Here is a 17,616-nt window from a genome sequence, read left to right as displayed (position 1 = left end):
CACCCTCCTAGAGTTTAGCAACTACGAAAAAAAAAACCTAATAATTAAGGACCGCAAAGCCCATTACTCCAAACTCCAGTCCTTGCACTCAACAAATCACAAAAAATTCTGGGACTCCATCTCATCCATGCTGCATCCTAGCAACAAAGAAACCCCCTGCCCAGACCCCAACCTCTCCAACCTTGAAACAGCCAGCAAGTTCAACTCATTCTTCATAGACTGCATAGCTAAAGTATCAACCTCCTTCCCACCCCTCCTCCACTACCACCCCCTCCTTCCCCAACCACCACCCCAATCATCAACCTTCCTCCGATCCTTCTGCCTTAAGCCCATCCCGACAAGCACTATAAAAAGACTTCTTCTCAAACTGAAACCCTGTCACAATGCACCGGACAACTTTCCACCCACCTTCCTCAAGCAATCTGCAGACAGCATTGCCTATCCCATCTCTATTCTTATAAACAGATCCATACAAGAATCATATGTCCCTTATATCTGGTGCCATGCTTACATCATCCCCCTCCACACAGGTGGCAAAAATACTGATACCACCAACTTCATGCCTATTGCCATCCTTTCCCCTCTTTCTAAAATACTAGAGAAAACAATACAAGCGCAACTCATGGCACACTTAACACTAAACAATCTCCTCTCCCCTACCCAACATGGCTTTTGCCCTGGCCACAGCAGCATGACTACCCTTCTTTCCTTTCTTGAAACCATAAACCTCAAACTCAACTCAGGCAAGTTCATATCCGCACTATTCCTAGATCTGTGAAAGGCCTTCGGCATCATCTCACACACCCTACTTATATCCCAACTCTCCACCCTACACCTCTCTCACACCACCACCGCCTGGTTTTACAGCTATTTGTCCAACCACCAACAAGCTGTCCAATGGAAAACTTCAACCTTCCCCTTCCTTCCCACACCCACAGGTGTCCCACAAGGTTCTGTTGTTGTCCCTCTTCTCTTCAGTCTATTCATTAACAACTTTCACCAATCCATCCCAGACTCATCTATCATCCAATATTCAGATGACTCAACAATCATCTGCTTAGCCTTCTCCCCTTCTGAGCTCCTAGCAAAAACCCAACTAGCCTTCTCCAAAACAGAAACCTAGATGCAGTCTAATCATCTGGCACTAAATCCAAATAAACCAAACTAATGTTTTTTTTCCTCTACCAAAAACCCCATTGACAAATCCATATTCTCCATACAGAGTCAAAACAGCACCTTCCTTGAAATCATTCCCAACACCAAGCTTCTTGGCATCATTATTGATGAATAACTAAAATTTGACAGTCAGATCCACTCCACAATCAAGAAAACCCACCAAAAGCTAGGTCTCCTCTACAGGCACAACCACTTCCTAAGCCCCTCTACCTGTCAAACTCTTGCATCCACCTTCCTACTCTCCTCCCTTATGTATGGTGCCCCACTTTTCACCAATCTCCATCTTGGCCTTCGGTCCAAACTTGAATCCTGCTACCACAAGATCTCCAAATTTGCAACCAATCCAAAAAACTTATCCCACCACTGCCATTCCATCCTCACCCTCAACTGGTTTGAACTACCCAACCATCTCAGTTACCTAAAACTCACCATTGCCCACAAGCTCATTTTTAAACCTATAAGGAAAAATGTCCTCTTACAACTGAATACTCCAACTAGTGCACAAGCACAACGGCACATGCACCAAAAAGCAGGACACTGGATACCAAAACGGATAGTTTCCTTTATTTCCACAACAAAACGAAGATGCTACACAGAGGTTGAGCGCTTTCATCTAGATTGATTTTTAAACCTGCTAACTGCCCAGCTTTCACTACTTCCTTAAAACCTTACATTCCCAACCACTCACTCAGATCTAAAAACCAAAATCTCCTTCATGTACACAAACCTGCATGACATCCTGGCCATTTACTGCTGTCCCACTCCATAGCTAAACAGTGGACCTCTCTCCCCACACACCTATGCAACCTACCTAACCATACAAATTTCAAATCTCAGCTACTCTTTCATCTTTCTTCCAAATGGGAATGCCCTTGCCACACTCCAACTTAACCCCCCCCATTCTACCTTGCACTGACTCATCCAACTACCTCTACTATTATTTCATCCCACCCAAAACAATCCCTTCCCTACCAAAAACTAAATTTCTCTCTAATATCTATTGTACTATACTCTCCAGTCTCAATTATACTATTACCCTCTCCGTGCATTATATTTTCCTAACCTACTAATGGCTAGTAGCTATATATTTTGAAATGTTAAACCTACAATTGAGTTTATAACAAAAATATTTACTTTATGTAAATGTTGACATTTCTGTATTGAATTATATGTCTTTTCATTTTTGTAACATTGTGACAAGCCAATTGCAAATATCATGGAGCTTATCTGTAAATGTTTAATTAGCTGTATGAAGTATGTCCTTTTGTAACATGTGAAATGTAACTTGCAATTATTGTGGAGCTTTTCTCCCCAGGCCTCCACTGAAAATGGGCTCTTCTTGACCCAGTGGACTTCCCTGGTCATCAAACTTAAATAAAATGGTAAGTATTATCGCAACCGCATTGGTGACGTCATATAATTCATTATGTTTTTGCTCCTGTAAAACAATTTTTTTCATTTTATATTTAGTAATACTGAAATGAACAACACTATAGTTTTTACGTAGCCTTACTTCAGTAAGAACAACTAAGTTGTCCCTGTATTTCTGGGGGTGAAAATGCTTAGTTACACCGTATTTTCGCAACCTGCTTGCATGCAAGACAGTGTTGATATATTAGTGCAATGTGGAGTCATTGTTTCTGCTATTGGGAATTTATCTGAATGGTTGGTGTAACATCAGTGGTATACACAGTTTTCCCATTGAGAAGGATTTCTGTGTTGTGATTCTGAAGTAGAACACATACAAGTTTGCAGTTCCCCTGCTTTTCTGCTCAGTTTAGGATAAACAATGTTGTCTGCTTGCAGTAGGTTGACAAACACCTGCTTGCATTTCTTATTCCTTTTTGTGTTTCACAACCAATGTCATACAATAGTAAGGAGGAGCTTACAAACCCCTTTTTCTTTAAAGATAAAGTAATTTTGTACAGACATTATGGATACTTACCAATGCATTAGGAATTATATGACGGTACAAATGTGGTTGCGATAATACGTAAGTATCAATAAAATAAATAAATAAATAAATAAAATAAAATAATTCCCCAGCCTTATGGCACATAACTTACAGAAACATTTCTAAATTGTGAGATGCATCTCAGTAGGATTCCTTTGCAATGTTAATCCTGTGCCACTGAAATGTTGTAGAAGCTACTATGCACAGTAGTAGGCAGGCCTTAGATCCTAATGAAAAAGGTTAACTTCATGGACTAGACCATGTGGGGCCATGACGAATGCACTTATGTCTCACACATACACACACACACACACACACACACACACACACACACACACACACACACACACACACACACACACACACACAGAAACACACACACACACACACACACACACGCACACACACACACACACACACACACACACACACACACACACACACACACACACACACACACACACACACACACACACACACACACACACACACACACACACACACACACGCACACTCTATACCAGCTTTTGAATCTAATGATAATGTCCTGCTGGGAGTTGAGTTTACTGAAACCTTGTCCTATGCCAGGCTGGTTGCTTTCTGTCTGCACTGCAGGGTGTGCATCACAGATATTCTTCATCACAGTCGAGATAGCATCATGACCTACATGTTTGTACAGCAAAAATAAGGAGTTTTAATTCTACTTTCAAAAAATGAGATTAAAACAGGTCTATATTACGAGATTGAAAACCTGTTTCAGCAAATTGGAACTGAGCGACACGTATAGCGTGAACTACCGTAAAGGCGAACATTCAAAACCATGAAACACAAAATATCAAAGTGTCATGGTTGGCCCGTCTGCTGGATAGCTCCGTAAGGTAAGTGTGCGATAATTATGGACCTTAGGGTTAGGGTGCGGGTTAAGGTAAGTCCATAGATAGGTAATGTATGTAAGGTTTAGTGTAGGGTTAGAAGTGCTCAGTGACATCAGTTTTCCTGCTGCAGTGAACCAGCCCAAACTCAGCACCTGTGAGAGGAAGACAGGAAACACACTTTACGACCTGAACATGATGTCGGCACACATGCACACATGAACACATGAACACATGAACACATGAACAGATGCACACATGCACACATGCACACATGAACACAGGAACACATGCACACATGCACACATGCACACATGAACACATGAACACATGCACACATGCACGCATGCACACATGAACACATGCACACAAATACACTCCTCACTAAAACAGACACACACACACACACACACACACACACACACACACACACCACTAGCAATCCAAAACATACTCAATAGCGTGTGATGGTGGGGTACAGTATCACAAGCCAAACATTTATATCAAACGTGTCTGCATGCAGGACGTGTGTTGCTCAACAGCATGCAGTGTGAGTGTAGACAGCCCTTGCTAATAACAGTATACATGGGTTTGATGCATGTGTGTTTTTGTTCAGTGATTGGCCTCACCCTGGAGCGCAATGTGTACATGGACACAACATTGCTGTGCAAGTATTAAAAGCTCTGTAATGTCCTGTGCACCATCACTCCCAGGTATACATACCATGGCTGGATGTGTATCTGTGTGTCACATAGATAACCATTTCTGATTAGAGCATCTGTGTCTTTAGCAGATAATTGTGGACACAGGTTTAGCACATGCATGCTATGTATACACACAGGATGAGTGGTGCATGTATACCTGATGGAATACCATTGCTCAACATAGCCATTGTACAGTGGTTATGATGAGTGTAGGATATATTGTTGACATGCCAGTGCCAGCCATGACATGGCATGCTACAACACAACTGCAACATTAAACATCAGACATACACAATGTGTGTCATGTAACCTTTACACTCAATAGCATTACAAGACATATGTCTGTCACTTTGTACAAATTGTGATTGCTATGCATATTGTGTATAGGTGCATATGTTTGCACACACACAACATTGAGGTGCATAGCAATTAATGATATGTGTAGTACTGTGGCCACTGTAACTGGATGGGGTGTAGTACCATGAGCCATCATCATGCAGCATCATGTGGTCACTTAAGGCTACTAAGGTCTGCCAGACTGGCACATAGCATTCTGTACCTGAACTGCAGTACCATGGCTACATTCGCCATTTCACAGCCAGTTGTTACATGGGTTTGTAAGGTGCCCAATAGGGGGTATTGCCTAACATGACTGTGTTATGCGTTGAAGAGTGTCACACAGCCACATGAGAGGCCTCTACCCCTCAGGTATATTATGTGTGCTGTGTGGATGACATTTGGGATACTGGAGTGTGATCTTACAGCGGGTGTCTGAATACGCCTTGTGTAGCATGGTGACGTGTACTGCGTATGACACAGTTGTGTATGTTATGTGCATTTGTATCGACTCTGCCTATCCAATGTCCACTACAGTGTTGCCACAATTATGTGGGATGCTCTGTGTATTGCATGTGTTTGAGGCAGCTACTCACATTACTGAGATGTGCATAGTCTCACAGTAAACATGCACAGCATGCATTATGCACAGGTGTGTGACGTGTACATGGCCTACACCTCACCTATGACATGCATATTTAATTAGCAATATTAAATGTAGAACACACTCACCAGCATGGGTCTGCTGCCTTGCTGTCACACCAGAGGGACCTACAAGGATATGAGACAGTTTGTCAGTGGCAACAACTGTGGCATTGCTACTGTGTGTTTGCAATCTTACAGTAGTACAATGGTTGACAGTCACAGGCCTACAGATTATATTCCTAATTATTATTATTGCACAACACTAGGCACCACATCTTCTAACTATACAGTACATATCTCACATAAGCATGATCTACCAATAGAGGTAACAGAAGTGTACAGCTATGCCATGTTACCTGCATACTCTGTGTCAACTTGCTGGGTGGCTCCGGCCGCCATGGTGATACAAGTTAGTTGTTGTTGTTGGCCAGGAGCCACCTGGCTCAGGAGCAGCTCCTCCACTCTGGTGAGGGAGGATGGATGGCTACCCCACCACCTGTGGCAGGCTGTTGTCTACGGATATCAGACGCACGCTGCCAGACATGTCTAACTAAATCACTGCAGTGATGGCGTACCTGCTCATATGTCCGGTTATGCATGCCTATGTCATTTACCCTATGGACAAGATCTTGCCACAGTGCAGTCCGCTCATGCTGGTCCTGGATGGTTCTTGAGAACAGCAGGGTGTAGTGCTGAACAATGGTGGCTGTAATCACTTCCTCCTCTGCTGGGCTATATGAGGGATTACGATGGTGGGCCATGACCCTGGAAGACAATGAAACAATATGTGTGAGCAAGTCAAGTGGCACACTTAGCATTCTAAAGTACAGATGTCAATTAACTGCCATATATAGCAACCTATTGGCTGTCAGAGGATACACACTTTTACTACCACATATCAACGCTCAACTCACAACTGCCTGACAGTGCCTGGCACACTCTATATATTAAACCATGTTTTGCACAGCAACAAAGATAAACCAGTATGTAAGAGTATACAACAGTACATGGCACACTGTATGCGACACAATGCACCACCTAGCCACAGGGGGTATATATCAAGCTAATGCATAACGTAACATGTAATCCATTGCAATGGTTGTAAAGTCCAGTTACAGTATTACCAGTATACCACACTAGTCATTGATGGCAAATCCCTGCCTAACATATGTGCTCATTCATTAATATAGGTGGCATACAGCTGTACTAGACTATACATGTTGCTAGATATGCACCTATATCCTGTAACACACATATGACTGAGGCTATGATACAGGCACACACACACACACACACACACACACACACACACACACACACACACACACACACACACACACACACACACACATCAGACAAACATACCAGGCACAAAGGTATGGCAACCCATATGACCTTTACCTGTGTACCATACAGTACTGTGTGCTAGTAGTTACAAAACCTTATGCCTGAGGTATGTCATCTGTGAGGACTACAGGGAACACACAAAACAGTGGTTCCAAGAAATGTGGACATACACCATACTATGCTGTTTAGGCATACAGCTTCAGGTAGCACTACAGTTCATACAGGGGTTGGATTCACCAGCAGTAACACTCAATAAGCATACATGTACTGCTGTAGTCTACAATGGGACACCCCAGTCGACACCAATGGACTACGTCAGACTGTATGGCATACTGCTTTTTCTGCCTAGCAATAGCATACACATCTTTTGCTGGGATCAGAGCTAGGACACATAATGCCATGACAGAAACAGTTTCCCACTTAGCTATTACACATATGCAGAACTCTGACACATTCACCAACACATTCACCATCACATTCAGTCAACCTCACATAGCAATTATGCAACAAATACATGTGGGTGTGTATCGGTTCATAGGTAGGTTATAGGATATTGGCCCTAGGACCTATAGATGTCTAGCCATACGCTACCCTGGCCTTTGACACACAGGTAATTTCATTTCACATGGCCCTGTCAAGCAGAGCCACAGAGGTGATTCCCAGGGTGTATTTCCTATCTCCCATACAATCATCAGGATTATATATGACGACTGCTAATTAGGAGTTTTGTTTGCTATTGATAGGTGCTTTGTTCCAGAGTATGGGATGTCTCTGTGATAGGAATCTATCCCTCCAGCATGTGCTCTTTATTGAGGTGACAAGGTTTAGGCCCGTAGAGTGTGTAGCTCATAGGGATTGTGATCTGTTTACATGGAGCATGTCCAACAGCACTGGGTTTCACATAGCTTTGTATGTTAGGCAGAGGTCACCTCTTGGTAGGCGGTATGCGACACAGTCTAGCTGGGGTTTTGTGAGACGGTCTGCATAGGGCATCTGTTTGGGGTCAGTATTACTCTTTGTGAGGTATGTCTGTGTCCTTTCCAGTTGTTGTAGATGTCTTGTGAGGTACCTACCACATGGGGCATTGTACTCTATAACGGGTTTTATGTGTGTGGAGTAGAGGGGAACACTGACCTGTATATCCCTGGATGACACACTTTTTGTGATGACGTGTGCCACATAGACAGATTACATGACTAGTGTGGCACTGTGATTATCAAAGGGGAGACTACTGTCCACCTGTGTCCCATGGTCTCTTATCACACCTTTGGTGTTAAGTAGACTACCACCTATGTGGTAGTTAATGGGTACTGAGTTTTTCCAAGGAGGGATGCCAATGCAGTGTCAACATTGAGCTTGAGTCCATGGCTTTGTCACCAGGTATCTGTTGCAGTACATATGACCCTGTCTCTCTCTCTCTCTCTCTCTCTCTATATATATATATATATATATATATATACACACATACATATAAACATCCGTTGGTATCCATATAGATATACATATAGGCACATATACAGTCTACCTTTCATGGTGGGAATATCAAGTATGTGAAGGTTTTGAGGTATACAGTTATGTCATAATATTGCACAGTTTTGTGCGGAATGCATTGAAGGTGTTCTTAGCCCATGTAGCTTTAGCAGGCCTCACTGGCTGCAACACTGCAAACCTGACGAATCATACCCACAGCGTTTAACCACCACATGTCATATACCAGCACTGTATGCTCTCTGGTTTGCCACACACTACAACCTACATAGAAATATGCACATAACAACCTTCAACAACATATATATGTCCACCTTTCACAAACAGTTCCAGTATGTCCCTTGCTCTATGCGCATGTACAGATGCTAATATGTCTGATACAGACAGACCTTTCCGTGTGTGTGTGCCATACACACACAAGGACCACACTGTTGTAAGTTCGTGTACCTCATGGCTGACCTGTTGGGTCTTGCTGCAACATGAACAGGTGTCACATGTGAGCACATAGTAATATTAGTGTTTGTATATACAGCTGCTAATGCCAGATTAGCATACTAGCCTGGTACAGCTATTGCCACTGCTAAGCTACACGTTAATATGACTATCATGCATTTGTTACTCTGTCACATCCATGTTTACATAACTGTATGTGCTACTCCCCCAAACAGACATTGTACACACTACTGTACAGAACACAGATAACATGGATCAGATGCTTGACATTTAATGCTGAACTACATATGTCACAGTCATATCCCACTGCACACAGCTAAACACTGATTTCTCTATGGCAGTAGTTATGCAGGGCATCTGTGCATAGATACGTACTGCTGCCACATATGGATGATTCAAACTATGTAGAGTACTCTTCAAAAACATCTACTACATGCTAGTAAATACATATATGTTACATACCTTTCCTTTGTATGTGTTTGTAGTAGTCAGTTCTGTGTGTTTTGTACACGTTTTTCATGTCTTATTTTTTTTTCAATAAATCTTTTTTTTTTTTTTTTTCAATATATTATTTTTTTCAATATATATTTTTTCAATATTTTTTTCAATAGATTTTTTTCAATATATTTTTTTCAATGTATTTTTTTCAATATATATATATATATATATATATATATATATATATTGGTGCAGTGGTTAGCATTGGCATGTGTCCTCTTCTGGTGTCTGCCTCCCTCATCCCAAAGACATGCTGCAGGTGGATTGGGCACTCTAAATTGGCCCTAGGTGTGCGTGAGTGTGCCTTCTGTGGAAGGTTGGGCGCGGGGCTGGCAACTCGACACCGTAAAACTCTCCTGCCATTCAGTCGGACAAGGTGATCCGCTGTGGCGGCTGACCCGGAAAAAGCCGAAAGAGAAGAAGAAGCTGTGGCGACTCCTGACCGAAAAAAAAAGAAGAAGAAGATATATATATATATATATATATATATTTTTTTTTTTTTTTTTTTTTTGCAATACAGATTTTTTTTCAATATATATTTTTTTTCAATATATTTTCTTTTATATCTTTTTTGTTTCCTTTTGCTGTGGTCTGTGTCTCTCTGTGTCGCTCTCTCTCCCTCTCTCTCTGTACCTGCAATGAAATGATTGCATGTGTGGACAGCAAGTACAGCCTGCACCAATTGTTGGCCACCATTTGGTAATTGCATGCAGCCTGCTGTGTGGTACGTGCACTCACTGTCATAGCAACCAAATGCTATAAATTGCTAAGTCAGGTAGACATAGCCCTTTCAGCTTTCCAAAGTGGGGACCATGCTTGTTTGCTGTGGACACCGTTGTGTAAGACAGAAGGTTGGTATACTTCTTGTATCTGATGCTAGGGGTGTAGCCAGTGATTTGAATGTTGTACTCAGACCTGAATGTTGCCACTTCCAGTACACAGTTGTCAGTGTAGAATTGTACTCACCCCTACAAATGCTAACACAAGATACATGGGAGTATGTAGTTTCTTTTCTACTTATACAATTAGCTGCCATACATACGTAGTTATTGAGATGTTTTCATTTGGCACATGAACTGTTTGTGAACTGCTATACTGTGGATATTAATGTACTCACTTCTGCACAGTTTGTGTTTTTTTTTTGTTGACATTAGCACAGGATGCTCATGAAAACTGGACAATTCCAGTACTGAGTATGCCTACCTACATCCTTGCTGGACCTTGAACACACAGGTATTTTGTACATTTGGGTGGGGATTGTCCTGCTATGATACTGTGTGGGGGTTGTAAAGTGCTGCTGTAACATTATTTACTGCTAAAATGGCTGGTTCTGTTATCACAGTCATGTAATGCAATTCCACAACAACTGCTGGTAAAGTTCCACAGAACAGGTTTTGTGTTATGGCATTCCTATCTTTCCTTTACATTCACTCATTCTGATGCATGATATATATATATTTCAGCAACAACCTGGAGTATATCTACTGTGACATAGTGGTACGTCATGCAGTCTAGTGTGTACAAGGTCCGGGGTTCGGGACTGACAGTGGTGTTTTATTTTGCTGCTGAGCAGAACAAGGCTCCTCATCCTCACATGCAGGGTGACTAAGGCACTTTTAAGTTGTAAGTGGGTTTGCATGGGTTTGCATGATGCTTAGCGATGCTTAGCTAAGTGCACACAAGCGCACACTCGCACAAACCCGCTAACTACTGCTTAAAAGTGCTTACTCCCACAAACCCCCACACTCATTTCTTTGAAAGAAAAGAAAATGGGGAGATAGGACAGTGGTGAAAAAGGGGCACAAAGAGGGAAATACAGTAGGGAAAACAGCTAGAGATGTGTAAGACAGGTGTAGGGAAGGTCCATAGCTTCCCATTTCTTTAACAGCAACAACTGTGCATATACTAGTAGTTTGGAGGGAAATTTGAAACCTTCCACCCCTGAGAGAGGGGTGAGGACAACGGAGTATGTTGTACTGCCAATTAAATTTCAGTTTATGTGTCCAGCGGACATGTGTGCAAAATGGGCAGCTATGTATGGGGCGTAATTTTTTTGTGGGAGCAGGTTGTCTTTTTTTTTTTTTCAGGTGAGAGTGGAATGTGGGGTAGGGGAAGTAGGTATATTTTGGGAGGTAGGTTGGGGAGGTAAACAGACAAGATAGACAAGATGCATACAGGGGCAGAATATGACACATAGGGTGGGTGAACACCATTGACGGGGAAGGATGTTTGGAAATCGCAAGCCCATGAGCCCACAGATGGCAACAGTGGAACTGAGATCCCCACCCATGGGCAGTCACCACTGCTCCTTCACAGCCCAGTGGGTGGCTGTGCTGGGGGCTGCGTAGGAGGGGCAGGCTCACCTGTGAATCACACTACTCTTGTCTCGAGCTGGCATAGAGGATCAGCGACTGAACCCTCAATCTCCCTAAGCACCACAGCCCGGACCGTTCGGAGGGTTATAGGTGGCCCTCCTCTGGCCACATTTGCTTGGGGGGGATGAGCCCCATCCCTTGCAGCGCTTCCACCCAAAGGTGGCACAGGACCAATGGAGGAGGAGGTCCCGGGCTAGGCACCGGACCTGCTGGTGCCAGGTGCCATCGCCAGCTGAGGTGGGACAGGTGGGTCTGCTGGGACCGGCCATCCCATACATACTATGTTTAGGAGGATTTAATGACAATATGGGTTAGTAATAGCCAACAGCATTCCAATTTAGTTGTAACAGCATACAGTAGTATTCCCATTAACCCAACACACCAGAGTTCCAACAGTTGAACAGCAAGCATAACACATGCATATATAGAACAACAGTGGACATTCCAACAGCATGCAGGATTGATTGGTGGCAACAGGCCACCAAGATTGTGGTATGTGAACAGGGCACATGCATCAAAGTAAATGCAGATATTTATAAACCAATAGGACATGTGTCCCAACAAATGTTATGTGATTAGACATACCCATTGAGGTATGGAATTGCACTGTTTATGCACATACAGTAGGGTGTAAAAAGATACCTCCATTAACAACTTATATATACTTATAGTTTACACTACATTCCTAATGACTGCAGTTATATATCCCCTACATGTATTATGACACTAGGCAATGTCCGTTAAATTGTGAAATGGGTTTTGCTAGTTCTTGATACCTGTATCTGACTTACAAACTGTCCAGGATGCAGATGTTACAGCTACATATTTATATATTTCATTTATATTTATATATCTACATAACTGGATGTGTTCAGCTGACATTATCAGGTATATTTTAACAGCCCCCTACATTTCTAGCAGCACACTGACATTTCTGGGGAACACAATAACAAGCTACTCATGTGCCAGATTAACCTGTACATGCCAGCCATGAACCGATAATTGAGGACTGTATATATGTTTAACAGCTACTGGCACTCCCTTCATCCATTTTATATTGGCCTACCCATGTGTGGGTTGACTGCACTTAATACAACAGTACTATTTCTATAATGCAAGGGTACAACAACATATTGAAGAAAGTGACACGGACACACTCCAGGAATTATACCTTTATTAATTACATTACACACTTTTCTAGTGGCTCTCTCATTTATTTGATATATCAGTGCATGCAGAGGACTTTTATTCAAGACATATTACACCTTTATTAATGGGTTAAAACAGCTTTTCACACTGTCTCACTTATTTTATATAACAGTACATGCAGAGAAGTTATTCAAGACTTATTATGCCTTTATTAATGTGTTACAACACTCTTTTTCAGGCTCTCTCACTTCTTTTATATGACAACACATGCAGAATAATTACTAACCTGCCTGGTGGCACAGCCTTAGCAGCCTATCTGTATAGGCTTGCTGATTCGCAGCACAGACACCTGCAGCTGTGAAGTAAATGGAGGGATATTGAGACATACCTATCTATAATATAGACTACAATAGCAATTCTTACATACTTCATTCCATGGCTACATACTCAGTAATGGGGCATTTTCCATTTCACGGGCCTCCTGTATCCACTGGTTCAGTCAGTCCTCCTTGCGTCTCTTCAGGTCTGAGTAGTGGTGTCGGACCTGCTCACCAGTATGAGGGACGCCTGTGGCACTGATGAGATCATCTGCTAGATGGTTCTAGGCTTCCGCTTTGTATTCAGTGCCTTGAAACTGGCCCTGCAGGAGTCTTGCATCATGATAATGGACGAGGAGCCAAACCATTACTTTTGACTCCTCAGTGCCCCACCGTTGCGCTCGAAAACGAGAGCCCTCACCAACACCAGCCATACTGTCTGCAGATGGGAGCTACAGCCAGTTATGGCAATTATTCCTGCCTATGGAGCTTAAATATGCCTAATTTCCCGCACTTATTTGTGATTGGCCAATTTTGAAAAATCTCAGCTAAAAGCAAACCTGCTTAGCAATGGGTAAACTTCCACTGATATATAAGAGTGTGTTGGAAATACATCCATATGTAAAGCTGTCATGGCTTAGTGGTTTAGTACTGTGATTATGGTGCACAGTATCCCAGGTTCGAGGCCTGTCATTGCTTTTTATTTTACTACTGGCCAGACCGGCTAGGAGGTGTGGCTGTGTTTAGCCGACTTTGCTCAACTTTGCCCAACATTGCTCGACATTGCTCTACGTTATCTGACGTTGCCCGAGGTTGCCCGACATTGCGCTAGTTAGCGTGGTGCGCAGCTCCGCACAAACATGTTTTGTTTGTGCTAGTTGGTGTGATGCGCAGCTCCGCGCAAAGCCATTGCGCTAGTTAAAGCAGTGCTAAGCTATGAGCAATTATACTTAACTGTGCTTAATACTAGTAAACTTTGCTTAGCAGTGCTTCACATTGCTTAAGATACATTACTTATGCATTTATCAGTATGCATGATCATTCCACCTTCATATATATATATATATATAAAATATCGTTCACTGCCACATAGGCCATTTCAATGCATTTTACTAAAATTTAAAAGGTAAATGTCAGGAATTATTGTTATGCACAGATTTCTTACTGGAAATGGGAAGGGGAGTGGTGGGACTCGAACTGGGAATGCCTCCTCTTTGTGAGAAGGCTCTACCACTACACTATTGCTATTTGGCTTAATTTGCATATAAGTAGTTTATTATCCTCTTTGATGTCTACACTGCTAACTGTAGCTAAGCAATGGGCAAACCCGCGCATACACGCGCAAATACGGGCAGCTATATTGGGAATAATAAAAAAAAGGAAAGCTTTACATTTTAAACTTGTACAGGGATTTAGAATGTGGGGGAGTGTAGTGTTGGGTATGTAGACATTTGAGCAGACTCGCTCATTTCAGTTGACATTTGCAGTTTAGGCACTTGCAGGGGCGTGGATATTTGGACTGCTCGGCAGTCTGACACGCCCACTGCACTCATGCATGCTCTGTGTTAGCCTTAGAGGTGACTCAGCGAGCCCTCATGAATATGCATGATGCGCTGATGTCATACTCTTAGACTGCAGTTTCCGAGTAAGACTTAGTCTTACACGGAGGTTTATTGAATCCCGGCCAATATAAAAATATATGTTAATAATCAATACAAGTAATATGACATTCAAATTTGCTTTCGTTATTTATTTTTTAATAATTTAGATTAATATTTTAGTTATTTTTTTTTGTTTATGTTGTCACGTTCATTGGGAACTATTTATACAAATGTATATGTTCTTGAGAGCTATTACACTGTAGTAGCTGTAAAAAGTACTTACCTAGAAAGATACTTGAACGACCCAAATATTTACTCACTGGCATTTGATTATCATTTCAGTTTTATTGTCTTGTTGACTTGTGCACTTGAAGTGCTGTGGCCTGCTTTGTCTCATACACTAGATACAATAAATTCCTTCTCTTGTTTTTGTCGTCCATTTTCCTTAAGCTGAAATCTGCTAATGCTGATATTATAGTAATAATACAAGACGTGTACTGAGTATTATCTATACTGACTCATTAGTCATCAATGACTTATTTAATTACACTAAGTACAAGCTCACAGATTGCATGTTGGCCATATTGTGCTATCGTAATAAACCATGCAGGTAAAGTTCCAAAAACCTCTTTTGTCCCTGTGCTTTGTACATTTAATTACAAGATGGTAAACCAAGACATTTATTTATCCTCTCCTAAGCAGTGGGCAAAAGATAGGGAAACAGTCCTGCATGGGATGTCGGTCCATTCAGCATATACTCAGATGAACACTACACACACACACACACACACTCACACACTCACACACACACACACACACACACACACACACACACACACACACACACACACACACACACACGCACAGGCACACGCACCCTCACACACATGCACACACACATACACAATGTGAATGAGCAAATTTATGCTTAATGCTACATTGGTGTACCAGAGACACTGCTTGTGCTATAGAAATAACTTGCCAAATTGCCAAAAATGCTTTAATGTACACAAAGTTGACTATATGTCCTATTTATTTTTGAATAGTAAAACAGTCTGTTGAGCTGCATGAATTAATTCCTAACTAACAACTAGCTTCACAAAAGTACTAAATAAGCAATGGCATATGAGTTTCTGTTCTTACAATATGTATGTTTGTGGGCAGGGGAACGTATGTGTATGAGTGTGTCTGTTTGTATTTAAAATATAAGGATCACATAGCTCAGTCTGTGTAAGTGTCATAGAGTTGAGTTTGCTTGCTTGTGTCTTTGTATATAAAATATAAGTATCACATAGTTCAGTTTACCAAGTAAAACAATGCTCATTCCTTAATCAGGCAAGATCTTTGTGAGTCAAGTACAGTGTTTGATCTTATGCCACAATTTTCCCAACAATAGCAAACAAATATTTATGAAGCAGCAGATATTCAATGTTCATCTGTCGGCAATTTGCATGCAGTAAAATGCTGAGACACATGATTTTAGAGAGACTATATTTTATTAAATTCTGTGCTTACTTACTTTATTTCTATATCCATTTGAGTTTTATGCCAACCACTTAAGATTTCATGTACTGTAAAATTAAAATGTTCTGTCCTATGTTAAATCAGCATTAAATCTTTATAGTAATTAAAGCATGGTAATAATGAAGTCATTTTTAAATATAATGAACTACAGATGACACTTATGTGGAAACTAATAAATATTACAGAATTCCTGAAAGTGACACCACAAAGTCTATACCACATTTGATCCTAGCTGGATTAACACAGATACCAGGATATATCCAAGCTTTATACACACAATAAATCCAAATCATATGCAGTATATGCATTTTTCCCACATATGTACATGATTAAAAGGTGAAAATTTATCAGACTTGGAACTTTTATCTCTCCTGATCAGTCTTTGTGCGATCCAAAGTATCCTGCCCTTCATGTCTCTCTCTCTCTCTCTCTCTCTATATATATATATATATATATATATATATATATATATATATATATATATATATATATATATATATATATATATATTGCTTAAACTTTCATAGCATAATCTCTTCCTGTTCTGTTCATCCAACATTTAAATGATGGATTTTCATACCTCTGTTAGGAAAAGCTTATTATATCACTTCTCTTAGACTATGATAACTTTAAAGATGTTAAAAGTGAAGTAAAGTTAGCATAAACTACACTATGAAATGCAAAATCTGTTTAAATTGTGTTCTCCTTACTAACTTAAAACATAAAGTGTTGTAGTTCTAAGCAGTTTATGGACATTTTATTTTCAATCAGCATTTAATTTTCTTCAAATTCATGGCATTATACCAAATCACTGAGTATGTTGTGTGACAGATGTTCAGTGTCAGTGACTCGATGCATGGCACAGTCCTTAATGTTCAGAAGAATAAAAGGTTTTAGCCTTTATTTCCATGCTCCAATACTGATACTGTAGGGCACAATGGGGTGGGGGGGGGGCTTTACCCTTTAGATATATCCTATGAATGAGATTTTAAACTGATGATTCATTTGTCTTAAATAAATAAAGTCCAGGTGAATACAGTAGATAGAGTGGCACTTGTTAGCAACAACCAAGAACAAAAGTAACAGAAGCATCTTAATTTTTCAAACTGTTACATCAAAGTAATTTTTTCATGCTATATAAACTCTTCTTCTAAAAATGTAATGTACAATAAAAACT

Source organism: Protopterus annectens, chromosome 2.part0 (assembly GCF_019279795.1).
Source record: "Protopterus annectens isolate FY-2018-M chromosome 2.part0, PAN1.0, whole genome shotgun sequence".
Classification (NCBI taxonomy): Eukaryota; Metazoa; Chordata; order Ceratodontiformes; family Protopteridae; genus Protopterus; species Protopterus annectens.
The sequence above is the reverse complement of the archived record's forward strand: the minus strand, read 5'-3'. Positions refer to the sequence as shown.